The sequence below is a fragment of the Lissotriton vulgaris genome, chromosome 2_1 (assembly GCF_964263255.1).
Source record: "Lissotriton vulgaris chromosome 2_1, aLisVul1.2, whole genome shotgun sequence".
In the NCBI taxonomy this organism is placed as follows: domain Eukaryota; kingdom Metazoa; phylum Chordata; class Amphibia; order Caudata; family Salamandridae; genus Lissotriton; species Lissotriton vulgaris.
In genome coordinates, this window is record NC_141687.1 from 156,145,160 (window position 1) to 156,172,999 (window position 27,840).

General features: G+C 44.1%; 1 protein-coding gene across 1 annotated transcript in view; it reads right to left on the minus strand.

Moving 5' to 3' along the window:
• Window positions 1–27,840, minus strand: part of LOC147729732 (phosphorylase b kinase gamma catalytic chain, skeletal muscle/heart isoform-like) — a 229,995-nt gene that overhangs the window by 201,196 nt on the left and 959 nt on the right. The gene's annotated exons all lie outside the window — the stretch shown is intronic.

Here is a 27,840-nt window from a genome sequence, read left to right on the forward strand (position 1 = left end):
GCATACACCACCAACTAATCCGATCTGCCAAGAAAGCCGCATTCAAAGACCGACTAGATAACAACGCCCACAACAGCAAGGAATTATTCAACATCGTCAAAGAATTTACCTACCCATCAGCCAACTCCAACGACATCACCCCCTCTCAAGCCCTCTGCGACTCCCTAGCTTCATTCTTCCACAACAAAATCGCGGACATCCACAACAGCTTCGACAACCGACCCGGAGACCAACCCACCCAACCTTCTGCAGGACCTTCACCCCCCTTGAACATCCTTAATGACTGGAACCCAATCTCCACTGAGGACACCATCCGCCTGATGAACTCCATCCACTCAGGATCCCCCACAGACCCATGCCCTCACCACATCTTCAACAAAGCAGACTCCATCATAGCACCACACCTCCGAGACGTCATAAACTGCTCCCTCAACTCCGCCACCTTCCCGGAAAGCTGGAAACACGCCGAACTCAGCGCCCTTCTGAAAAAACCCACAGCGGACCCCACAGAACTCAAACACTACCGCCCCATCTCTCTTCTTCCATTCCCGGCCAAAGTCATAGAGAAAGCTGTCAACAACCAGCTCGCCGCCTTCCTCGAATCGAACAAATCCCTCGACTCATCACAGAACGGCTTCCGAGCCAAACACAGCACTGAGACCGCACTCATCGCAGCAACAGACGACATTCGAAACTCTACTGGACAATGGCGACACAGTCGCCCTCATCCTCCTCGACCTCTCCGCTGCCTTCGACACAGTCTGTCATAGCACCCTTTTACAGCGCCTCAGAAACGTCGGAATCCAAGGAAAAGCACTGGAATGGATCACCTCGTTCCTCACCGGAAGAACCCAGAGAGTCCGCCTCCCACCATTCAAGTCAGAGGCCACTGAAGTCATTTGCGTCGTGCCACAAGGATCGTCACTCAGCCCCACCCTCTTCAACGTATACATGAGCCCCCTTGCGGCCATCGCTCACCAACACAACCTCAACATCATCTCCTACGCTGATGACACTCAACTGATCCTCTCACTCACCAAAGACCCTAACACCGCCAAAACCAACTTACACGAAGGAATGAAAGAAGTAGCCGAGTGGATGAAGCACAGCCGTCTGAAACTGAACTCAGACAAAACTGAAGTCCTCATCTTAGGCACCTCCCCCTCCGCCTGGTATGACTCTTGGTGGCCAGAGGCCCTTGGAAAAGCACCCATCCCGACGGACCACGCTCGGAACCTGGGCGTCATCCTGGACTCCTCACTCTCGATGACCAGACAAGTCAACGCGTTTCATCATCTTGCTTCAACATTCTTCGCATGCTCAAAAAAACATTTCGCTGGATCCCCACAGAAACTAGAAAAACGGTCACCCACGCACTGGTCACGAGCCGCCTGGACTACGGAAACACCCTATACGCCGGTACCACCGCAAAACTCCAGAAAAAACTCCAATGCATCCAGAACGCTTCAGCAAGGCTCATACTAGACATCCCACGTAAAGAACACATCTCCGGTCACCTGAAAAACCTCCACTGGCTCCCCGTAAATAAGAGGATAACTTTCCGCCTCCTAACCCACGCACACAAAGCACTTTACGATCTTGGACCCGAATGCCTCAACACACGACTGTCCTTCTACACCCCCTCCCGCCAGCTTCGATCCTCCAACCAAGCCCTTGCCACTGTACCTCGCATCAACAAAACCACCATGGGAGGTAGATCCTTCTCCTTCCTGGCAGCTAAAACCTGGAACTCACTTCCCACTCACCTTCGCCTTACTCAGAACCACCTAGCATTCAGAAAGCAACTTAAAACTTGGATATTCAACAAGTAATTCCCCACCCTTCTTCAAGCGCCTTGAGACCCTATGGGTATGTAGCGCGCTATATAAATCTCTTGACTTGACTTGACTTGGATTAGGGCCTTAAATTAAGGTAAGTAGTAGGTATTATATTTTTCCCTTCATCAAGATAGCCGTGCACAATTTACTCCTTTTTGACAACGTTTTTCCAAGCTCTACATTGTGTGCGTGCTCCCTGGAGTACATGGTCTGCCCCTTTTCACGTCGGTAATTTGCAACATCAGATATGGAGCAGTACTTCACTCCAATCCAGGCGCACAGCTGATATCGTGATAATCACTCGTTCTTTTTAAATAACTTAATCACTTTTGACAATGAATACTCCTTGTAATCCAAAACCTTGCTTCATTCCATTTTATTTTCGAAAATTCTTTACACACGTGATTTGCTTATGTTTAAAACAACTTCTCATGCAGCGGATAGGCCTATCCCGGCCTTTTTCCGGGCACGCCGTAAAACATAAAACATCATTGGTTGTACGTCCTTATTTTACCCATTGCATTTCGGACTGTATAAAGTCTGAGAGAGCGCAATTTGAATAGGAAGTATATAGTAGCCATATTTAGACGTGTATGTTATAAACGTAGGAATGAAACGTGTATCGTGATGTAAAATTGGCGACTATAGCATAAAGGCCAATGGATGTGATAACATGATATAGGAAACGTAAATGTATTCATATGTATAAAATGCATTAGGTTTAGAAGACCCGTATACATGAAGGGTAAATGTATAGAAATGTGTAGAAATGCTTAGGAAATGTAGAAAACGTGCACAGTAGAATTCGTGTACGTGTGTAACTTTAAATGTGTAACTTTGCATTGGGGAAAAGCGGCGAGAGAAATGTAACATGGAAAGGCGTAAACGTTGAGAAACGTGGATAAATGTATAAGAGAACTCACATAAAGATGTAACCAAGGAAAATGTATAGTTATATTCTATGTAGTCGTACTCAATGTATTTCATGTACTTGATGTAGTATATATTCTTAGAATGTTTAAGTATAAACAAGGCTTTGCTGAAATACGAATATATCTAAATGTATGCCAAAGGTTATACTGTGTAGAGGGCTTTTGTAGGAATGCTAGAAGAGTTAGGTCATTTATGTACGCAACCTAACTGGTCAAGAGTTCGAAGGAGCATAGTCACATGAAATGTAATTTAGTGGTCTTGTGAAGGTCGTAAATAGCTTGATGTGGACATGAGAGCCGAGAAGTCTAGCACTTGTTAGATTTAAGGTGACAATGCCGGACGGAGCTTGTTGCTCGAACGTGAGTAGAGACACTTTTTAGGTGGCTTATGTTTTGACAAGATCATTCACATGACCTATCAGGGTCAAGTTAAGAGACATAAAGTAAAGGCCTTGTTCAAAGTTTCTATGTTACATGATCTGAAAGAATCGATAAATGTCGACGATGAAATGATGAAGATGACATCCAAAGGAGAAGGGTCAACTTAACGGACGACGCGAGGAGTGACCAATGGAAGAAGCAGGAAGTTGACATCATCGGGGAAAGTCCGTGGTGGGCGTCAAGGGGCGTTCCACCCACACGGTGATTGTGTATTTTAGGGACAGCACCCCGGGGAGGAGTGAGCAATCAGGGAAGAGCAATCAGCGATGAGGTAGCATTTGGGAGATTAGGAACAGCGAGACGAATTGCTCAGAGCAAGGGCGAAAGGTAGATGCCTTGAGCAGATGCGCTGAGACATCAGAAGCGCAAGGGAGCAGTAGGCCGAGGACCCTTAGAGAGCGGATGGGTAGGCAGATAGGGTACTGCTTCTGAAACTTAAGATTTCCTTTAGAGGTTGTAGAGAGTTTGAACTTCTTAGGGAGTCAAACTGCTGACACCTTTTTAGGGAAGAAAACTTGCGAAGTAGGATTGTCACATAGCATAGAGTAGGGACAGTTTTAACTCGATTATTGTTTTTATCTTACTGCAGATGACGCAGAAGGAACCACTTCACACCAAAGCTTAAAGCGACGGATATTGTGATCGATTTTGTAGTTTGTATTCTTTTGAGATTTTATCCTGAGTGGATTGTATCGCATTCAAATTAATCTTTATATAAACTTTTGAAACTTCATCAGTTGTAAGTGGTTCTTCAGAGTGGCGTCAGTTAATGGGGTTTGTCTAACCTATGCGGGGGTGGTCCTTTCCTCAATGACAGATATCAACGATCCAAAAACAGATGAATGGGATTCTTTATTAAATTTATCATAATCATAAATTGATATCAAAATCCCGTTCCCCGCAGTTGGTAGCAGAGTTTGATGGTTATCTTCTTGAGGAAGACGACCTAGGCCAGGTTAGTTTACCCCAAGGTCCCTAGACATCGTCGACCAGAAGAAGAATTGCAGCCGAAGACGGTGCTGATGGTGTGTCGAGAGAAAAGCAGCAGAGTCGGTCGAGAGTGAGTATAAGGGTCATGCGTTGTAAGATTGCGGTGTTTTATGTTGTTCCTGTGTTGTAATGTCAAGCGGAGTTGAATGCCTGTAGTGTGATTGAGGGAAGGTTGTGAGCGCGCGCAACTGGATGAAATCTTATGTCCAGAGGACTTAAGTGGTTCGGGTGTATCGAACACCCAGAGTAATTTGTCTACCATTGAAAGGGGGTCATGAGGTACCATTGATTTCCCGACAGACCGATGATAGGGGGAGCGTATGTGTGAGTGAATGAGTAGCGGACGCTGGTCGTACGTTTACTGTGTGTAAGTAACCTATCAGTTGAGGCAAGTGTCCGACCGTAAGAGGAAAGACGCTGTGCCAGTTGAGGTAGCAATTACAGTTAGACTGTGGCCGTACAGTCAGAGAAAAGTGATCGCTTGGACGGAAGTAGTCATTTTTCAGTGTATGAATGAAAACGCATATGAGATCGTGAGACGAGTTGAGAAACGAGGGAAGCTGCTTTAGAAGGGAGAAGTGACGTCAGCGTAGAGCCGCGCTGAGATTGGTCGGTTAGCATAGAACCGTGCTGGGATAGGCTGATTAGCGAGAGTCGCACAGGGATTGGCGGTTGTCATCTAGACGCAAATAAGTAAGAAATACCGTACGTTATCAAAAATGAAGTGTTTTAAGGGTTTAGGAAAGATCTTTAAAAAGAAAAGGAGAAATTTATATGCCGGAGAAGAAGCTCCACCGGAAGGCACACCAGCACATCATATGGCAATAAATGTAGGCTTACATTCCATACTGTGGATTTCCGAGTGGCATAGGCTAACTGAAGGGCAAAAAGAACTAGCGTTTCCAAGATTTGGAACGTTCAAATTAGAAGTGTTGAACCAACTGAAGGCGACAATGCTTTCAATGAGACCTCTACCGAGGCCAACACAATTTGAAGCTCTTGGTGTGTGGTTTAGAACAGCACACGAAAGGGGCGTAAAGAGGCGACAAGAAAGAGTGAGAAGAACGGTAAAGGCAGTGCAGGATGCTAAATGGGACGAAGAAGCTAAGAAATGGAGGGTGCAGAAGGTAGAAGCGGACAAACTGTTCACCATGATAGAGGCTACGGGAGAAAGGAAACCTCTAGAACAGGAAGATGAGGAAAGTGAGACGGAGGAGGATCTAATAGACAGGTTGTTAACAGATAAACCACCTCCATACAGCGGTGAACTTGCGAGTCCCATATTACCGCAAGTGGACGGAACTAGGTGGGGAGAGTATAAGTCGATCCCGGTATCAGAATGGGACGCTACTAAGACCGTAGAAATACCCCAAGTTAGTCCTGAACAGAGAGTAGTGGGAAGATTTGTGGTCCAGAACGTGCCAGAGACACAATGCGCTAGGTCGTATCAATTGCCGGACGCCTTGCAGGTTCCGGTTACCATAGGCCCTATTGTGTCAATCTACAACCCGGAAGGGGTCCAGCAGGAGGAACAGGCACGGTGGGATAACGAAAGAGCAGAAGAAGAGAATAGGAATACCACAACGAATTCCCACAGGCAAATACGAGCACCAATAAGTCGGAGTACCCCATTAGATTCTGCAACAGGTCTCAGAGTAGAACAGGGAGATCGAAGAGGGCCAATGGATTTGAGGGGTCCTAAACCAAAAACCCATAAGGAATTAAGGGAATACTTGAGAGAATGGGATGCAGCCGAAGAAGCTCGGAATAAAAGTTTAGAAACGGGATTCGAATGGAGAGAGCAGGATAACAGGATTCTCTCTCATTGTGGAGCTGGCGAAAGCAGCCCCGAGTGGGAGGGAGGAAGCCAAGAGAGCAGGAGAGATACTTGTCCTACCAATAACAGCAATAGGCTAAGGTGCGAAGACAGGAGTACAGGGTGTGGCGAAGTGCCTCGTGTCACCTTTAGTGAAGGGGAACATAGGACACAGGAGTACCGGAATACCTTCAGGTGCACACACCATGCCCCAGGTGAGAATGCGAGACACTGGAGTCACGGAAATATGGAGAGTCGCGAAGCGTCTCGACATACATCCGGGGATAGTGGTCGAAGTCACGAAAACATAGGGAGTCGCGAAACGTCTCGACATTCTTCCGGTGATCGCGAAAGAGATCACGGAAACATGGAGGGTCGTGACGGACCCTATCGTTTATTAAGCGACACCAGACAGCAGGCAAGTTATAATGGGTTAGAACAGAACGGTGGATCCTATCTCACATCTGGAGAAACCGAGCTTAGAAATCGGAACGTAGGGTTGGGGGACGGAGCATTATTCCACCATACCCCACGTGGAGATGGAAAGGCTTGGGATCTCGAAGGGTGGGAACGAAAAGATGGAAGTAAAACTCCTCATAACTCACCTGTGTTCAGGCGTAGGGCGCATAGTGGAGGTGAGAGGGATATGAGAGAGGAACACAGAGCTGAAATGTTGAAAGCTGAAATAAAAGCGAAACGGCTTGACGTAATGAGTTTGAAGGCAGATCTGGATGAATTGATTGATGGTACAGTGCAACTAGAGAGATTAAACTCATATACACCAGATGAGATATTGTTTCTATCCAAAGATATCACTCGAAGAGCGAGGTCAGTTCATGAGAACCTATCGAATTTAGCAAACAGGTACATGGTAGACCTGTCACGAACTAAGGCTTTACAGAGTAACCACAGGCTGACTTGCACAGATCAGGATTTGGATGATCGCAGAACGATCGCGCTGAAAGTACACATAAGGGAATTGATCGTAAGTATCAGGATATGGAGAGATCTAGATAGATGGGAGGAAAGATGGTCCAGAAAGGGCTCTGTTAGACGGAGTGTACTTGAGGGCTCCCAGGACACAGATTTGATGCGAATGGAAGCCTTCCCTTTGCGGGAAATCGCGAATGGAAGCTACGTCCATGTGCCTTGGACTAGGGGGGATTTGGCGGCATTCACCAATTCCTTCCCAAAGCTTAGGGATAATCCTGTCGAATGGTATAAACAGGTGGAAAGATTTGTGAAGATCTCAAAGGTACTGTGGGTCGACTTGAATACACTGTTCGACATCGTAGTACCCGGAGATTTGTGGACGGCGTGCAAGCTCAGTGTTGACTGGCCTACTTGTGAGCCAACGAGAGAAGCCAGGACGAATGGTCCATCTCATAGAGTCATGGAAAAGTACGAGAGGGTGATAGCGTGGTTAAAAGAGAAAGTGCCGGTACAAGACATAGACTGGGTAAAGATAGATCGAACTACTCAGGAGCCGAAAGAGACAGTGCATGAGTTTTACGAGCGATTGCTGAAAGCATTCAAGCAGTACAGCGGGTTAGATGTGATGGATCCCAAGGAGATAGGACAATTTGTTTCAAAGTTTGTCTTAGGATTAAGACCAGAAATATGCCTAATGATCCAACAGCATCTGATCTGTTGGCAGAACAAACCTTTAGACGAGATTCTGAGGTATGCAAGGTACTGTAGTGACGAGATAGATTCGAAGGCGAAGAAGCTTAAAGAGAAGTTAATGCTAGTGCAAATGCAAGCTGCTGGAAAGGATAAACCGAGGCAGCAGGGAACAGGAACGCAGGCAAAGAAACAGAATAATCAGAGCAGAGACGAGGAAGAAAGACCGAGACCGAGAATGGATATTGCGACACTGAAAAAGACGACGAGATGCCATCAGTGTAATGAGGTGGGACACTGGCGACGCGAGTGTCCTTACAATGTTGAGTCAGGGGAATTAGAGCAGGAGGAGGAAGAGGTTCAGAACAACGTGGTTAAGGGAGCCACAGCCCCGAAGGGCAAATTTGTCAAAGGGGGGACTCAGACTCCTCGAGCCCCGTTTCCTCAACCACCTCGCATCTCAAACGGAGGGAAAACCTACAGACAGTTGCCATTGTTTGTAGGAGGAGAGGAATGTTACTACGTTGATCCTCTTACAGGGCAGCGGGCGAGTAGGGAGGAAGACTGTACTTTAGGAGCCGCCTTGGAAGTAGATCAGAGAGGACCATACGTAGAGGCTGAAATAGCGGGATGTCCTACAACCTTTTTGGTGGATACAGGGGCCACTCGATCCACGTTGAGATCCGCAGTAGTCCCGGGTCTGCCAATATCAGGAGAAATGGTACAGGTAGTAGGAGTTGCAAACAAAAGGATGACGAATCCTTTGACCGAACCAGTGTCAGTGAGAATAGGGAATTACAGTGACGAACATCAGTTTGTGATCTGCGATTCTAGTCCTGTGTGCTTATTAGGGAGAGATTTGCTGTGCAAACTGAATTGCACGATACATTGCACACCCGAAGGAGTAGAAGTGCAGACTAATGATGAAGACGCAGATTTTAAAGTTGTAAACTCAAGGGAATGTGTGGAACTTTATCCTACTTTGACTGTGGAGGAGCTTCCGCAAGACTTGAGAGAGAAAGTCTCAGCTGAGGTATGGGATTTTACCGGGGAAGAAATAGGATTGATCAAGGGAGTGGAACCGGTAAAAATCTTGGTAAGACCCCATGCTGAGTATCCAAGAACACCACAGTATAAGCTAACGCCAGAGACGATTGCAGGGATTAAGCCTGTGATCGAATCTATGATTAAACAGGGAATACTGAAGGAGATCGTGGGTAGTCCGTGTAACTCCCCGATCATGGGTTTGCAGAAACCTAGTGGAAAATACCGAATAGTGCAGGATCTTCGGAAGATTAACAACATTGTTGTTTCATGTTGTCCAGTGGTACCGAATCCATCAGTGATATTGTTTCAGATACCGTTCCAAGCTGAATGGTTCACAGTGATAGATTTGTGTCAGGCCTTCTTTTCGATACCGTTAGATGAGGAGAGCCAATATCTTTTCGCTTTCAAGCTGGAAGATCGCGTCTTAACATGGTGTCGTATCCCTCAGGGGTATACAGAAAGCCCATCGATCTTTAACCAGTTATTGAAACGAAATCTCGAGAGTCTAGTACTGCCCAAGAATTCAGTTCTAGTCCAGTACATAGACGACCTCCTTGTTGCGTCAGAAACTGAGGAAGCTTGCAGAGAAGACACCATCACCTTGTTAAATCACTTGGCTGAGAATGGACACAAGGTGTCTCCAAGTAAATTGCAATATTGTAAGACTGAGGTGCAATACTTGGGCCATAGGATTGAAAAGGGAAAGCGGAAGGTGTCTCCAGATAGAATAGAGGCGATTATGAAAATGAACGCGCCTACGACACAAAGAGAAGTCAGGATGTTTCTAGGCATGGTCGGTTACTGTCGACAGTGGATAGCCAACTTTTCACTGAAGGCAAAACCGTTATTACAGCTGACGCACAAAGGAGTAAGTGATCCGGTACCATGGGACAAAGATTGTTTGATGGCGTTTTTGCAGCTGAGGGAGGACTTATGTCGCGCCCCGGCGTTGGGAATGCCAGATTATAAGAAACCTTTTTTGCTTTACTGCTGCGAGAGAGAGGGATGCGCTTTAGCGGTATTAGCACAGGTCCATGGAGATGCGCGCAGGCCAGTGGCGTACTTTTCGGCTACATTAGATCCAGTAGCCGCAGCGTTGCCCGGATGTCTCAAATCCGTAGCTGCAACGGGTGTCAGCATTGAAAGGTCTGAAAGTGTAGTTATGGGTCATCCGTTAGAGGTGTATGTACCACATTCTGTGGAATTGTTAATGACAAGGACTAAGACTCAGCATCTGACGAATAGCAGGCTCACACGCTACGAGCAGGTCATACTGGCTGCCGAGAATGTGACCTTGAAGAGATGCTCTGTCTTGAATCCTGCAACCTTGATGCCACTTCCGAATGAAGTGGATGATGATGACTGTACAGAACATGACTGCCTCGATGTGACTGAACTATGTACCAAACCGAGACCTGATATCGTAGATGAGCCATTGACAGACCCAGACGAAATTTTCTTTGTTGATGGTTCATGTGTAAGAAACGATGTCGGTCAGCTGAGAGCAGCTTATGCAGTATGCACGATTACCAGAGCTATAGAAGCCGCTTGCCTGGAAGGAGTACGCTCCGCACAGGTAGCTGAAATTGTGGCTTTGACTCGTGCTTGCTTAGCAGGCGAAAGACTTCGAGTCACCATATACACCGATAGTCAGTATGGATTTGGCGTAGTTCATGATTACGGGCAGTTGTGGTCTCAAAGAGGTTACATGACCTCCTCGGGTTCTCCTATTAGGAATGGAGAATTCGTGAAACTACTGTTAGAGGCTTTGCAAAAACCTTTGGCCATAGCTGTGGTCAAATGTGCAGCACACACAAAAAACACGGATTTTGTATCACTAGGAAATAAATATGCTGATGAGGTAGCGCGTTACTGCGCAGAGCAGGGATATTCTCACACTGATGCAAAAGTGGGGGGAATCCAGGAAATGACTGAATTGACCATGTTGTTAGACACTGTAGATACGTGGGATGAATTGAGAGCAGTACAGGAAAACGCACCAGATGAGGAGAAAAAGGGCTGGGAAACAGCAGGGTGCGAGAAGAGCGAAATGAATTTTTGGGTGTCTGCCGACGGAAGGGCAGTATTACCAAATGAACTCATTAGTCCCATGGCAAGGAAATTGCATGGATCAGCACACATAGGAAGAGATGCTATGGTGAGAGTATTCAGACAAACGTGGTTTAACCCTAAATTTAGAGTAGCGGCAGAAGCAGTGTGTCAGCGATGTACAATCTGTCAGCAACTAAATGTGGGCAAGAGAACACCAGTTACCTTGAGTCACATAGGAAGGTCTGGGGGGCCTTTCAATAGGATGCAGATTGATTTCATAGAAATGCCTCCATGTAACAGACTCAGATACGTGCTAGTGATTGTTTGTATATTTTCTAGATGGGTTGAGGCTTACCCTACACGCAGGTGCGATACACTTACAGTAGCAAAATTGTTACTTAGAGAGTTGATACCGAGGTTTGGGGTGCCATCCTCTTTGGAATCGGACAGAGGAACTCATTTCAATAGCGAAGTGGTGAAGATGCTGTGTTCAGCTTTAAATATTGATCAAAAGTTACACTGCAGCTATCGACCAGAAGCTTCAGGGATCGTAGAGCAAATTAACAGTACTATCAAGTCCAGACTGGCTAAAGTTTGTTCATCGACATCCCTGAGTTGGCCGGACGCACTTCCAGTAGTTCTCATGAGTATACGTAGCACACCAGATAGAAGAACAGGCCTCTCTCCACATGAAGTGCTAATGGGGAGAGCTATGAGATTGCCATCGGTTCCGACTGCAGCGCTAGTGAACATCACAGACGATTTGATCTTGGACTACTGCAAGGGACTATCTGATGCCGTAAATTCTGTGTCCCTCCAGGTCCAGGCTGCAGAGGTTCCATCAATACAAGACTTGTGCCATGACCTGAGTCCAGGAGACTGGGTCCTGGTGAAGAAGCATGTCAGGAAGAACTGCTTAGACGTGCGTTGGAGAGGACCGTTTCAAGTCATACTTGTAACGAATACTGCAGTGAAGTGTGGAGGTCTGCCAAACTGGATACATGCCTCACACACCCGAAGAGTGCCAACACCTCCAGAAGACACAGCTCCTCTCTCGGATGAGAATCCGGCGGGAAGCGGAGAAGCCATAGAGGGGGAAAGCCAAGCTGTGGAGGTGATTGAAGAAGCTGAAACTGTGTTGGAACAGGGCGACGAAGGTCAGGACACGAGTGGGACCGAAGTTGCATCAGGAGAAGAAAGTAACTGGGAATCCGACACAGATATCGAACAAATTGAGAGTGACCAAGAGACAGTTCCTAGAACAAGGAGCGGAAAGACGGAAAGCAAAGAAGCCAGTTGGCCGGAAAGAAGGAAAAGGCCAAGTTCGGAAAGGAAAAAGGAAAGAACTCTTGCCCCGATCGCTGAAGAATCGGATCAGGAGGAAGAGACGACAGATTCAGGAACTGAGAGTCCACGAAGATCGAGAAGGGTACGTGTGCCCTGCAGAAGGTACGCCACCCCAGAGTGGACTTATCTAGCAGATGTATTGGGGACAGAAATCTGGGAGAGTGAAGAGTGTGAAAGTAACCACTCGCGATCCAGTCGTGACAGTGGAGATATGGATGGTGGCGCCTGGGCTTGAGAAAGAGGGGTTACTGACTTTCACACTTCCCCGACCCCCACGTTTGAGTAAAATTCAAGATCTAGTGCTGAAAAGACTACAATTTCCAACAGGTGGTCAGCAAATGACAGAAGAAGAAGAAAAAGTTATTCGTTTTGAACTGTTAATTATTGTTGTAAAAGCCGCAGGTCCGAAAATAATTGTTGATGCATAAAAGACTTTTTGTACGTATGTTAAAAAGAAGAAGATAACCTAGCGCCGAGTGGAAAGAAGAATAAAATTAGGGATTACATTTAGAGGACGGAGAAGGGCTAGGGTTGTCTGCTGCTAAGAAGAGAAAAAGACATTGTGGTGAAAAGATACCTGTTGAAAAGCACTTTAAAAGATTGTGAAAGCAGACAAGCAACCAAAAGCTGGAAAGAGCACTTTCGCTAGAGAACGAGGTACCCTGTTTTGATAACATGGAGAACGGCAACCCAAACAGAAAGGCTAGATGTATAATAGGGACACTTATAGCAATAGTGATATTTCTCATAATCATAGTAGTAACGATATCTTACATGACAGGACATGAAAACGATAAAAGAATAGCAAATGTAAAAATTGTAACGACCTTGAAACCTGCTCTTGTGGGAAAAAAGGAGGAGAGCACTGTTACACGTGAAAAGGCGTTACTTGCAGATGAAACTCGTAGATTACACATAGACGAGTCACAGGGAAACTTTAGGTCAAATGCATATGCTAAATTATTGTACGAATATATCGATGCCATGGAGGCCAAAGATTGCTACGTTTGTATGCAATTGCCGGCTTCTGTAGATGAAGGCATTAGGTATCACCATCTCCCATTAACTTATGGGATAACATGTAGTTTACTGCTCAGTATATTTTATGGTAGAGAAGGATTTGAGTACTACTTTTCAAATTATGATTCGGTACTGCCTGAAGTCCCGAATTATAAGCAAATGAATAAGTGGGACTACTACAAAAAGGAAGATAGACTGGCTAAATTCTTTCTTCCTTGGGATACATTAGATACATCATATGCACGTAGAAATAATCTGACTTGTAAAGTATCAGAAGTAGAGAAAAGGTTTATAGCACAGGTAGATGATCGATGCAGACGGCAGAAAATTCTAAAAATGTCAGGACAGTGGAAAACGGACTGGACGGAAGAAGAGAAAGCACACAAAAAGAAAGGTAGTAATGGTCCAATAGCATTGGATAGAACGCAGAAAGGAAAGTTATGTTTAACTCGAAGCAAAACGTATTATGAGAGTGAATTTGTAGGTGAAGTTAGTTGTGAGCACTCTTTTAGACTGGAGTACTACACAAAGGATTTTATGAAAGGAATGCAAGCTATTCCGAATGTGTATTTTGTATGTGGGAGAAATGCCTATGTAAAACTTCCAGATAATTGGTATGGTTCGTGTTACTTGGCAATTGTCTTCCCCAAAATATATCATGCAAAGGATTTGGCGATAATAGAAGGAAAGGCTTCGAGGAGGACGAAAAGGGAAGTAGGAGATGCAGAAGTAGTAGGAGATGTATTTGGAGCGATGTTTCCATTGTTAGGTTTGATTCTTAACGATGTTAAGATTAGAAGGTTAGCGACAGTCGTGGATAGATTGTCTGCCAGCACTGCAAGATCTTTAATGTTAGTGGAAGGTGAGATGCAGTCGATTAGAGCAATGGTTTTACAAAACAGACTTGCTTTAGATGTAATATTAGCAAAAGAAGGCGGAGTTTGTAAAGCTTTGAAAGTTCAGGAATGTTGTACTTATATTCCTGATAATTCAAAACCACTTGAAAAAGTCATACAGAACATTACACAGATTCATCAAGAAATTGAAGATTTGTCGAAAATAAATGTTTGGGAAAAAGTAGGAAATGGAGTGGGAAAAGTTGGAAGTTGGTTTGCTAATCTAGGCAAAAGTATATTTTGGTATATTTTGAAGCCTGTATTAATAGTATTAATTTGTATAATTACACTATTAGGATTAGTAAAATTGTATAAATGGTATAGGTCGAACCAGTTACAAAGATCGATGAGAGAACAAGAAAGGAGACTAGCTGTTCTACAAGATCAACAGTATAAAAGTCTGAGAACACTTGAGTCGATAAAAAGGGGAACTGATGTAACTAGTTCTATATAACGGACGTATTCAAATTGCTTTTAGTGATGACTCCTAAAAGTCATCAAAGGGGGGAACTGAGAGAGCGCAATTTGAATAGGAAGTATATAGTAGCCATATTTAGACGTGTATGTTATAAACGTAGGAATGAAACGTGTATCGTGATGTAAAATTGGCGACTATAGCATAAAGGCCAATGGATGTGATAACATGATATAGGAAACGTAAATGTATTCATATGTATAAAATGCATTAGGTTTAGAAGACCCGTATACATGAAGGGTAAATGTATAGAAATGTGTAGAAATGCTTAGGAAATGTAGAAAACGTGCACAGTAGAATTCGTGTACGTGTGTAACTTTAAATGTGTAACTTTGCATTGGGGAAAAGCGGCGAGAGAAATGTAACATGGAAAGGCGTAAACGTTGAGAAACGTGGATAAATGTATAAGAGAACTCACATAAAGATGTAACCAAGGAAAATGTATAGTTATATTCTATGTAGTCGTACTCAATGTATTTCATGTACTTGATGTAGTATATATTCTTAGAATGTTTAAGTATAAACAAGGCTTTGCTGAAATACGAATATATCTAAATGTATGCCAAAGGTTATACTGTGTAGAGGGCTTTTGTAGGAATGCTAGAAGAGTTAGGTCATTTATGTACGCAACCTAACTGGTCAAGAGTTCGAAGGAGCATAGTCACATGAAATGTAATTTAGTGGTCTTGTGAAGGTCGTAAATAGCTTGATGTGGACATGAGAGCCGAGAAGTCTAGCACTTGTTAGATTTAAGGTGACAATGCCGGACGGAGCTTGTTGCTCGAACGTGAGTAGAGACACTTTTTAGGTGGCTTATGTTTTGACAAGATCATTCACATGACCTATCAGGGTCAAGTTAAGAGACATAAAGTAAAGGCCTTGTTCAAAGTTTCTATGTTACATGATCTGAAAGAATCGATAAATGTCGACGATGAAATGATGAAGATGACATCCAAAGGAGAAGGGTCAACTTAACGGACGACGCGAGGAGTGACCAATGGAAGAAGCAGGAAGTTGACATCATCGGGGAAAGTCCGTGGTGGGCGTCAAGGGGCGTTCCACCCACACGGTGATTGTGTATTTTAGGGACAGCACCCCGGGGAGGAGTGAGCAATCAGGGAAGAGCAATCAGCGATGAGGTAGCATTTGGGAGATTAGGAACAGCGAGACGAATTGCTCAGAGCAAGGGCGAAAGGTAGATGCCTTGAGCAGATGCGCTGAGACATCAGAAGCGCAAGGGAGCAGTAGGCCGAGGACCCTTAGAGAGCGGATGGGTAGGCAGATAGGGTACTGCTTCTGAAACTTAAGATTTCCTTTAGAGGTTGTAGAGAGTTTGAACTTCTTAGGGAGTCAAACTGCTGACACCTTTTTAGGGAAGAAAACTTGCGAAGTAGGATTGTCACATAGCATAGAGTAGGGACAGTTTTAACTCGATTATTGTTTTTATCTTACTGCAGATGACGCAGAAGGAACCACTTCACACCAAAGCTTAAAGCGACGGATATTGTGATCGATTTTGTAGTTTGTATTCTTTTGAGATTTTATCCTGAGTGGATTGTATCGCATTCAAATTAATCTTTATATAAACTTTTGAAACTTCATCAGTTGTAAGTGGTTCTTCAGAGTGGCGTCAGTTAATGGGGTTTGTCTAACCTATGCGGGGGTGGTCCTTTCCTCAATGACAGATATCAACGATCCAAAAACAGATGAATGGGATTCTTTATTAAATTTATCATAATCATAAATTGATATCAAAATCCCGTTCCCCGCAAGTCCTTCCTCAGGGGTTCACTACAAAGTAAAAAACATTACTGTTAAAATCTGACCTCAAACCTCTATAATAAACACTTTCCATTATCCTACCGACAATATCGTTCTGTATTTTAATGTTAGCCTATGCCCAGCGCTCTCCCTCTAAATCCGGAGCTGAACGCTCCCGTAATTAAACCTGGCGAATCCTTTACCCAGCATGTTTACTCTATGATTTCAAACTTCCTGACTATAAAAGACACCCCAAATCTTCAACCCTTCTCTGCTTGTCCTTTCTCCACCCCATGACAGGCTTGCCATTCCCCAGATTACGTTCACCAAACCTCATACCTTCACAACTCCAATACACGTTCTTGCTTGCATTTCGTGAAAATTACCAATGTTGCAAATTACCGATGTGAAAAGGGGCAGACCACGTACTCGAGAGAGCACGCACACAATGTAGAGCTTGGAAAAACATTGTCAAAAAGGAGTAAATTGTCAAAAATGGAGTGCACGGCTATCTTTGATGAATGGAATTGGACTTGACTGCCCTACTAGCAAGTAGCACCAATAAAAAAGATTATCTGATAAGAAACTAAAAATGGATATGAGAACACACGTGAGAGGCACATCAAAGGAACAGAAAAAACTTGCGAGTGAACATTTGGCAACTTACGGACACGATTTATGTATTTCCGGAACATTTTCCTTATGTAACATCTTTTAAATGTTGCAAATATTGAGTTGTATGTTATATATTGTACAATTTCACGAAATGTATTTTTCCATCATTGTTACGGCGCATTAGAACACATCGATAGGGAGGGCGGGGCATAGCATTTTTTACCCAGGGAATCGTCAATCAATGGATGCTATGAAGCAACTCTCTTGTTCCTCTTTATCAACTAATATCTCTGTCAACTTCCTAGACTGGGAACCTCAGGGGCTTAGCTTGGTCAATAAGATTGAGAGGGTGTGAGCTTCAGATTTTCCAACAATCATGTCTGCATATGATAAACACATTACACGGTAAGCAGGGTGCATGACAGGTTTTAAGGGGTAGTGTAAAGAGAAAGGAATGCAGATTGGAGGGGGGACCAAGGGAGAGACTACACAATACTTTGTAAAATAAGCAACACTTTTGATGACTGAGAGAGAGAGAGAGAGTGTGTGTGTACTTTTTTGTCTCTGTGTATACAAAATTCATTGTGAAATCCGACAGACACCTCACCCTACCTGACTGAAATCACCTACACCCAACTATTTACCAGAAAGTACATTTATTAGGGGGTGTAACAGTCCCCCCTGCCCGAAGCTAGGCCCCTGGTAAACCGACATAAGTAATTAGCCCTAATATTTCTGTTACTAGGCAGATACAAAACTACAAAATCAAATCACAACAGATTTGTGGAAAACATAGCAATACATGGATTATAGGCCTTGATACTATCCCTGACAATATAGAATACAGTGGGCTGTGATCTGTTTGCAAAACGAAGTGATTCTCTCATATACAAGGATGACATTTTCTGACTCTTGGAGCATCGCCCAATGTATTCTCACCATCCCACATTTGAGTGAGGACTGCTCCCAGGCCAAAACTGCTAGCATCAACTGTCACAGTAAAACTTACTTTAGGATTAAATGGCTTTAAAATCTTTGACTCTACCAACTGGGATTTGATCCAATCAAAAGCCTTGTCTCACACAAATGAATATTTTTTTTCAACATACAGGACAGAGATATTACTTTCGGCGTGTAGTCTGATATAAACCTTGAATAAAATTCACAAAGACCTTAGTTCAACCCCATGTTCGGAAACCACATGCCCCCAAATACTCTACTCTGTCTTTCAAGAATAGACACTTTTCAATTTTTTATGCCACACCTGTATCTTGCATAATGCTCAAAACTTCGGTTAAAATATTGTTGTGTTCTTCCCTTGCTGCCCCATAGATCAATGCGTCGTCTTGAAATACTGCTACACCTTTGACGTCTTGGAACATCTGGGGCATGAGCCTCTGAAAAACTGCATCATCTGACTCAAATCCAAATAGCATTCTGCAGTATTGGAATGTGCTTATAGAGGATACAAACACTGTTAGGTTTTCTGAGGAGGAATCAAAAACAGCCTAAAGATGTGCTGATACCAAATCAAGTTTTCAGAACCATTTGCATCCACCAATCATGCTTAACAATTCAGTGATGTTTGGAAGAGGATGGGAATCTATCCAAATATGCTTATTCAAACTGAGAAGATCCACACATGCACCCAATTCCCCTATTTTCTTTCTTGCTACAACCAAAGGTGACAACACTATGAAGATTCAATTGGCTCGATCATACCCTTTTCACGCAATTCAGTTAATTTCCATTCAAATGTCTCTCTAACACTAAATGGGACAATTCTCAATTTGTGTTTGACTGGAATATTCCATCCCTGACTTTGATATGATATGTGAACCCCTTAATTGTGCCTATCTGTGCAGAAAAGACTGAAAGAAAGTGTGAGAGGTTGGCTTAGTATATGGTGCTCACTTATGTAAGTGAAGCACCCTACACTAATCGACCCTTATGATGATTTTTGTTGTCTTAGACAACCGTGGTGGCTGTGGAGAGCAGCCTTCAGGCTTAGTCCAGAAGGAATGTAAAGCAGCTTGTTTTACCAGTACTTAATCTTATGGTGTAGGTTAAGTGAAAAAGAGTCACATAGTGTAGTTATAAAAATGTGCATTTTATTACAAACACTCACTAACACCTTTGAACTATCTCCTACCAGGAGATAGAAACACAATACACACAATACTTAGGAAACAGAGCACGTACGTAGCAGAAATACACAGTGGTCTCCAGGAGGAGACCAAACCATATATTAAAAGAGTGGAATGCGAACCACGACTAAAGTGAAGAATAGACCCAGAAGACGTAGAAGAACTAGGGGCCGAAGGAATCACCCATGGTGAGTATCTAGGAACCCACGGAGGTCATGTGCAGAGTGGGAACACAACTGCGTGCTCTATGTTAGTCAATAGGTAAGTAGCAGTTGCTTTTTTAAAGAAGGACCCTTCCCAGCAGACCCAGAAGAAACCTTGTGGAAGATGGAAGGTTGGAGAGTCACCCCTCTTGTGGATACCCCAGGAACCAGGATACCTATGCACCAGGAAAGCCGGATGCATAGGTGTCAAGTGATGCCGGAAACCACCATAGACCACAATAGAGGACTTCAGGAAAGATGGCGCTGGAGAAGAAGATGAAGGAGTCCGGAGGAACCCAAAGGTGGATTCAGGAAGAGAGGTACCTGCAAGCAGAGGGGACAGAGTCTACGCCACCCAGAAGTGACCAGGAGGCACAGAAGACAAATGCCCACTGATGTCGGGGATGCAGGTAAGGTTGACGGTGCCCTTGAAGTTGCAGCAGTACGGACCAGGCGATGCTGTAGAAGACTAGGAGCCAATCACAAGCTGCCCCACATTGGATGTCGGGATAAATGGTGACAGTGTCCGGCAGGGGCACCTATAAGCCATGCCTTCAGCAAACAACATGGTTGATGAAAAAGGTGCAGTGTTGAGACCAGCAAGGTCCAAGTGTCTCGCCACAAGCAGGTAAGTCGGAGCAGGCCCGAGCAAGCAGGGGAGCCAAAGAAGACCCTCAAGAAGACCCACAGGACGAAGACACATGAGCTGCAAGAGGACCTTTAGCAGCTCACCAATGAAGAAGGCCCACGGTGCAGAGGAAGTGGTGAGGGCAAAGATCTTGGCTGCAGGAGTTGCTTGAGGTTGGAGCTTCTTGGAGCCTGAAGATCTCTGGAGGAGAGAGCCAACAATCCTTGGCAATGGGCAAGTCAACAAGGTGCACAGGGGTTCTGTTCCAGCGGTTCTGACGAGGGATACTGGCCTCAAACTCAGTATGAAGACAGTGCAGGCATTGAGGGAGTTGCCGAACCACCACCTGTGTTGTTGAGCCTTTCGGAATCCATGGGAGCCCAGGATCAGCAGACCAGTCAGCTACATTACAGTGCCTGCAAATGCAGGGGAGTGACTCCTTCACTCCAAAGGAGATTTTTTCATGTGTCTTGGATGTCCACAGGCTTGGTGACGAACCTATTTAAAGCACAGAAACAGATGTTGCAGAAGACCAGCAGGACTACAGGACCAGGAGCATCTGGAATCTTCCCCGTTGCAGTCTCAGTTCCCAAAGCGAAGTCTAGAGTGTCCATGCGGGCGAAGTTGAAGTGGGATGTGATCTGAATCTTGTCTCACGACGAATCTAGGGACCCAACCACAGGTAAGCCCTTAAGTACCCTTAGGAAAGGGTCGGAACGATTAAGGGGTCCCTCCCAGAGGACGGGCTGGACAGTGGGTAGGATACTCCATGTCCTTTGTCCAGTTTCGTGCCAGAGCAGGAGCCAATGGCTCCCTGAACTGGTTTGAACTGGAGTATGCAAGTAGGGCATCAAATGTTTCCTTCAAGCAGTGTTAGTGGCACTGGCAGGCACCCCCATCATCTTCCAATACACTAAACCCTGTCTGGGAGGTGGTCTCACCTCCCTGTGACAGGATATCTTTTGTTCTGCCTTCCCCTACTCGAGCTTGGCTCAGCAGCAGGAGGGCAGAACCATGTCTCTGGTCGACAGCAGCCCTAGCTTGCTGTCCGGTTCTAGAAGACTGGTACCGGGAGCACACCTGGAGGAGCTTTAGAGTGAATGGAATCATACCTCCCACACCATTTATGGTGTGGGGGTATGAAAACAACATGTTTGATGCAAAACATGACAGGGTTTGTTACAGCCAGTTTAGAGACGGTCATCGCGTAATGACGCATGGCCACTCTGTATGTCATAATGGCTGATGCACTTGAATGGACCCGAAGGTTTTAGGGGTGCCCGACTCATTCAGGGGAACCCTCACACTTAAGACCCAGCACCCTGCCTTCAGGATTGAAAAGCCTGTTTTAGGGGTGACTTATATGTTTTAAGTGTAGTGACATCAGCTATAGGGAAAACTATTTCTGTTGCAAGGGGTGCTAGCACTAGCTTACACAGGCTGCAATGGCAGGCCTGGAGTCCCAATTTGAGTGCTCTCTCGTGGGTGGCATAATACAGGCTTTAGCCCATGGGAGACCTCTAATGCACCTATGCCCTGGGTACCTTAGTACCATATACTAGGGACTTACCCTGGTACACCAGTAGCCAATCTGGAGGGTACCTGAGTACTCACCATGTCCTATTTAGGAAAGAAGCACAGAGACTGGTGCCCTGATTAGCAGGATCCCAGTCAGACTAGTCAGAAAAAACATCATGACAGCAGCTAAAAGTGGGGGTGACCATGAAAACAGATCCTATTTTCCTACAGATAGTGTTTTATAAGATCTTTTGTGACATCACTTGACTCAACAACTGAAACTTGACCTTTGGGGCCTGGTCTTAAAACCATTTGGAACAGACCCTGGTGAAACCGCCCTAAAATCAAAAAGCCTTTGATTGAAACATAAACTTTTCCCAGAATTTTCCTCACACTGAACTCTTACATATTTTCAAACTATCCAGCAAGGTCTATTTTGCATCCTACCTAAGACACTGGTGACCTGACAGGTGGCCTCAATGGTTGGTTGTATCAAGCCTCTCCAAACAACTCTTGAGTAATCGTGGTTATTCTGGCACCAGAATCTGCCAGCAAATTGACTTGTTTGTCTCCAATACCTATTTTCACATAAGGCTCATCACATGTTGAAGCTTCACCCTTTATTACAGAATCATCTGTAACAGCCATGACCATATCTCTAAGATCATCATGTATCTTTTCCACTTCATCATATTCCACTTCGGCCACACTGGTATTATTCACATTTGTGCGAATGCTCTGAAAGTTGCCAACACTGTTGGCACACCCTGGTCAAATGACCCACTTTGCCACACAATCACCATGTAACATTTTGTGCAGGTCATCCTTTGTTTCCCTTAGCATGAGTAGTATTACCACACCTACAGCATGCAATAGGTTGTTTGAAGAATACTGGCGCGGTACTGTGGATGACCTAAAAACCTTCCACGTATGGCTGAATAGCAGAAATGCATTCCTTCGGTTCACAGTTGAGTACAGCAAAACACACCTGGCTTTTCTGGACCTTAAGATTAATGTCACCTTAACAGGTCTCCAATCGGAACTCTACCGGAAACCGATGGCAAGAAACTCTCTACTGAGCTATGAGAGCTGTCACCCTAAAGCTCTGAGAGACAACTTGCCTTACGGACAATTCCTGAGAATACAGAGGAATTGTTCTACCAAGGAGAGCTTCTACAACCATGCTAAAATATTGGAGAACAATCTACTTGAGAAAAAGTACCCTAAACATCTGATACGAAGATCAAAAAAGAGGGCTTTCAACAACAACCGCGAAAGTCTTCTGGAGCCATCGGTACTCAAAACACAAGAACCCCGGATCACCTGTGTCAATACGTTTGGCACTCGCTCCAATCAGATTCAAAAGATCATAAAGAAGCATTGGAGTATTCTGAATACGGGCAATGACAGCCTGCCTCCCCCTCTGTTTGCTTTTAAAAGGGGTAGAAATCTAAAGGACCAACTGGTCCACACCAGACCCAGATCAGTGATCCCCAGAGCAGTAGGAACACTCTGGGATATGCCAGCCGTGACAGGGCACCATCCCTGTGGGAGTTGTGCTGCATGTCCGCTGACTTCCAAATCCACAACCATTGACATTGGGGGTGGGCGTCTGTGGGAACAAAGGCGTTTTACCAACTGTAACAGTCTAAATGTCATCTACCTAATAGTTTGCCCCTGTGAGTACAAATATGTGGGGATGACGACAAGGAAAGTGAAGACACGCATTTCCGAACATAAGAGCACTATTAGGTGTCGCAAACAGTCTACCAAAATGACCAACCATTTTTTGGAGGTGGGACATGGCCCAAACGATTTTCGTTGGACTGTGCTTGAACAACCACTGATACCCAATCATGTGACAGACATAAACAAGTTTTTGTTCAAAAAAGAACAGAAATGGGTATATACCCTGAACTCAGACAAAGATGGGCTGAATGATGACATACCGTGGATGTCACTCTGATCTTCAATCCACTATATTAGTGTGATGGTAGACTTAGAACACACTAAACCATTCAGGGTTTTGGCATTAGTTCTGACCAGGATAAAAGGCTACGTTTGCCCTCTCCTTATGATGATATCTACATTATTTATGATCTTTCACACAGTGATGGGCCTGATTAGGTGGATTCTATTATGAAAAACTTTGCCATCCACACTATGAATTATGATATTACATATTCCACAACAATCGACTGTGTATATCTTCTTGTTGGAGAAGCCTGTTATCACTCCTAACTCTATAATAGTTAAATTATTTTGCAGTGTCTACTGGTCCGTTTTCTTGTGTATCTGACTATGAAATTACATTGTTAGCGCCACAGATTACGCAAATAAACAGGCACCTGTGCCTTTGAACTACATGCCCCATAATCCTCAGGGCAGAGGGCGTGATGGGACACGCCTAGCGAGGGAAGCATAACTGTTGCTCCTAACAACGCGCGTTACCTCCCCTTACAGCCAGAGGGACGCTGGAAGTACCGACGGACAGGTAAGAGACAATTGCTCTATGCCTGTCTGCCAGCGTTTATACGAGTTTTCCACAATCATATGCGCGCGCTCTTCTGAGACCCGTACAGAGTAGGAGAGCAGGACAGCGCTGAGGGCGAGAGCTTGCACCCGCCCGATCTGTAGCATTTAAACGCTGAGTGAGCGGGAGCGTATGTGTTTCCCTTTCACTAAAAGCGGCGGAATACACATGGCGATTAACACTGTCCTACGCCGTATGCCTGGGGCAGAGACCTAGCGCGTGTTTAATCTAACGTGAGTCCATAAAGATTAAGAGATACCAACAGACGCCGGGCCTGTTCTCTATGGCTCACCTTCCATAAGTCACGACTAGGCGGTGATTTTGGGTACACTTAGATGCCGTTTTCAAATCTCACCGTCTTTGTTCTTAAAAATAACTGACAAGAGACATTCCTCTCCACTAACGGAGGTTTGGCATTTACAATGATATTTAATTCTGCCAAGGCCCTAAACTGGGCACATCGGCCTTTTAAACCCGCAAGCACGCCGGAATAAGTTGTGATTAAGTGTGAAGTCAGCGGATGCTGACGTGTCTTTGTATGTCTTTCTTTTCATTTTAGAGCGGTGCTTCAATTACCTGAGCTGTGAGCCAGGTGAGGTGAGGCAGTACTCTCCTGCACAATATGGTAAGTGAGAGTCCTACCACATATCATTTCGAGGTATGGTGGTTAAAAGTAGGAATTAAAGTACTACGAAGAGGATAACACATGTGGTTCTCTTTACTGATATGATATACCATGCAAGTGCTCTGGATATTGTAGATATACTAATTGTTGTTTTTTCTGTTCTTTTTTCGACTATGTCTGTCTCACACTGGACTTCCTAGCTGGGAGAATGATCCTCCATTAGTACCCAGGTGAAAGATTTCCTTTTTATATATTATTTTATAATACACTACTAGCAGTAGCGATACAGGTCCTGAGGAATGCAGTGGATACCTCTGTGATCCAAAAATCTGCTGAAACATGTCATGTCGACCAACCTGTTGGTAGCTATTAGGTGAAACTACCAATTTCGCTCGTTTTAAAATCTTAGAAACACTGAGGTCTCTAATAAATAATTTTTCCTCATGGTTATCTAATTTTAATGTCACTATCCTGCACTTTTTGCACGCTAACACACACACCCCCCCCCCCGCACTGCTTTTCAGAAGCTCCCTGTGACCCGGTTATATCATCACTGGTCCTTATGCTGTCCCAATTGACCATATCAAAATACTATCCTTCATGGTTAGAAGGAACCCATATGATGAAAAGGGCGCCAAGGAAGAGCTACTGATGGGTATTTTTCAATAACCACGAATGATGTACCCAGATTAGTGGACTATTGCCACTGACTCTCACACATAGTCGTTTTTTCAGAAAATTCATTCCTTTGACCCTCCACTATTATTTGTATTTTGCTTAGTTACTTTCGGGGAATATAGTGTTGAGTGGTCTTATAAATTATCCCTGGGACCCAAACAACCTCTGTTCTATTAATGTTTGAAGAATGCCCTATTGTCACCTTGTGGTACTTTGCCTGATTTATCCTCTTTGACTTTAACTGCCCCTACAGCTTCTGTAGATTTATCTTCAAGTTCCTTTAGTGACACTTTGGACATTTCTATACTTTTCGGCATAGGTATGGTTTCCTCAAGCAATGGATTGTCCATTGAAAGAAGTTTCTGTTGAATAGTCTTATCAGTGCATTTACAACTGTATTGGTCCCTGACTAGTTGATCAGTAAATGCTCAAATGGACAAGCAGCGGCTAACTTTCAGGGTCCTGAAATGTATGCATCAACATCTTCATATATATATAGATATATATAAATATATAATAATCCATAACCTGTTCCACAATAGAAAACAGGACCAACATAGCCCGGACATCCGATTGCGTGTCTACCTTTAAAAGAAGGGTTGCCATACTGAATGCTTTTCGGCCACGAAACCAGCCTTTTTGAACATGACGGACAGCTCTTTACCTTCCATCCAATTTATCAGGGAACCCCACTGCTAAATTTGCAACAGCATAACATGTAGCATATACATTAAATTCAGTACCAAGCCCGATGGCGATACTAAAGATCAGAGTCTCCAGTAAAATACTATAGACAAGTGTTGGATCCCCTCATTACACCGCAAGGGTGCAAAATAACAGATCAATACCAATCATAATGGCAAAATTGCAACCCCCTGTTGAATAGTGCACAGTTCTCATGTACACCCACACTACAGGAACATCATCAGTGGATGGACAAATATTTCATCAACAACATGTGGTGTAATGGCAATTAAAATCCATATACTGGTCACAGTATTAACGTCCTCAATGGTAAACAACAGTTGCAGACATGGGGCGCGTGAGCTGAACTGCTGAGATATCTCATACCCATAATTTGTTAAAACAATTATAGATCTGGGTGCTGTTTAATACTCACTGTTGAATAGCCCTCAATGCAAAGTCATTTGGGTGTGCCACATAAACCATATTCGCCATGCACTTCCCATTAGCCAAGTCAATGTTCCCTCAAAATCACCAATTGTGCATCAGTATCCAGCGAGTTACACAGTCACTTTTTTCTACGACAGCGCCCTGCTGCAGCCCACGCTGGGGCCATACCGCATCCAGTTCTTGGGTTCTGTATAGCAGTATGAATACTGCTTCCCCTCTCCCAATTGCCTGAACTTCTGCTCATCTGTGAGTTTGGGCGTGCTTCGACACTCCGTCTATAGGTCACTCCAAAGACTAAGGGGGTGCCGTGGTTTATAGCTATATACAATATTAATTTGGAGCTGACGACCATGGTGCACCAGAGCATGGTGGTGCGTCGGTGTATATATATATGTAATATATGTATGTGTGTATATATATATATATATATATATATATATATATATATATATATATATATATATATATATATGTATATATATATATATATATATATATACATATATATATAATCACATAGCACTTCCAAAAGGAAAAGCGGGGGCACTCAAAAGGATCCAGTATTCAAAATCTTTATTTTTGACAAGCAGACATGTTTCGGCTACATGCCTTTATCAAAGCTTGCTATGAATGAAATTGACACCATTCTAACCATTCATTTTAAATGCAGCAACGCTTTCTCCAAATAGAGGATTTATGTAGGCACGAAGAGAGGACTAATGCCATCTGAGTTAATTAATTGTTTCACGGCTACCTCTGCATGTATCTTGTAAATTACACTCTTGCGGCAGCAACGCAAGGACACTCCGTGGAGTAACCGTCATGCTTTATAAATAACCCCACATAGACATAGGCATAACACTGTCCATGTGTTGGCTAAATTAAACAGTCCAGCCTGAATAGGCACCATCACAAACCACACATGGATATAAATTCGAATGTTATCATGTAGCTGATAAAATATACTTAGTGCTTCCACATCACACCCCTTGTGGGCTGCCACATGGCTCCTTAATAATATATATTTAAATGATAACAGTAAATGGTTAATACGATTTCTTTTTTGATTAGATAATACCTTTCTAGTAGAGCAATTATATATTTTACCGTCGTTGGACAATATATCTGAAAGTCTCCGTTTGTTTTAATGAAGAGTCTGCTCAAGTCTGCTGGAGTCTGCTAGAGTCTGCTGGAGTCTGCTGGTGTCTTTCGTAGAGAACACCCAGCACTGGTCATCTTAATTAGATTTTGATCAAATTACATACCGATTATGTTCGGGTACCCAAAGAACTTTATCTCACTTACTCAGCTTCCTCCATGTCCATGTAATAACAAGTCAGCTCAATCGACTTTGCACATACAGTTTTTTGGTTCTTTGTATGCAATGGAGAGAAAACAATTTATTATTCCTTTTCTGAGGAAATGTTGCCTCCACTCCCCAACACTCGCCCTATTTGTGGCAAAAAATGTAGAAACCCCGTCCGTTCACTTTACCATGGCTTTCTTTTTACTAGCCGCAGT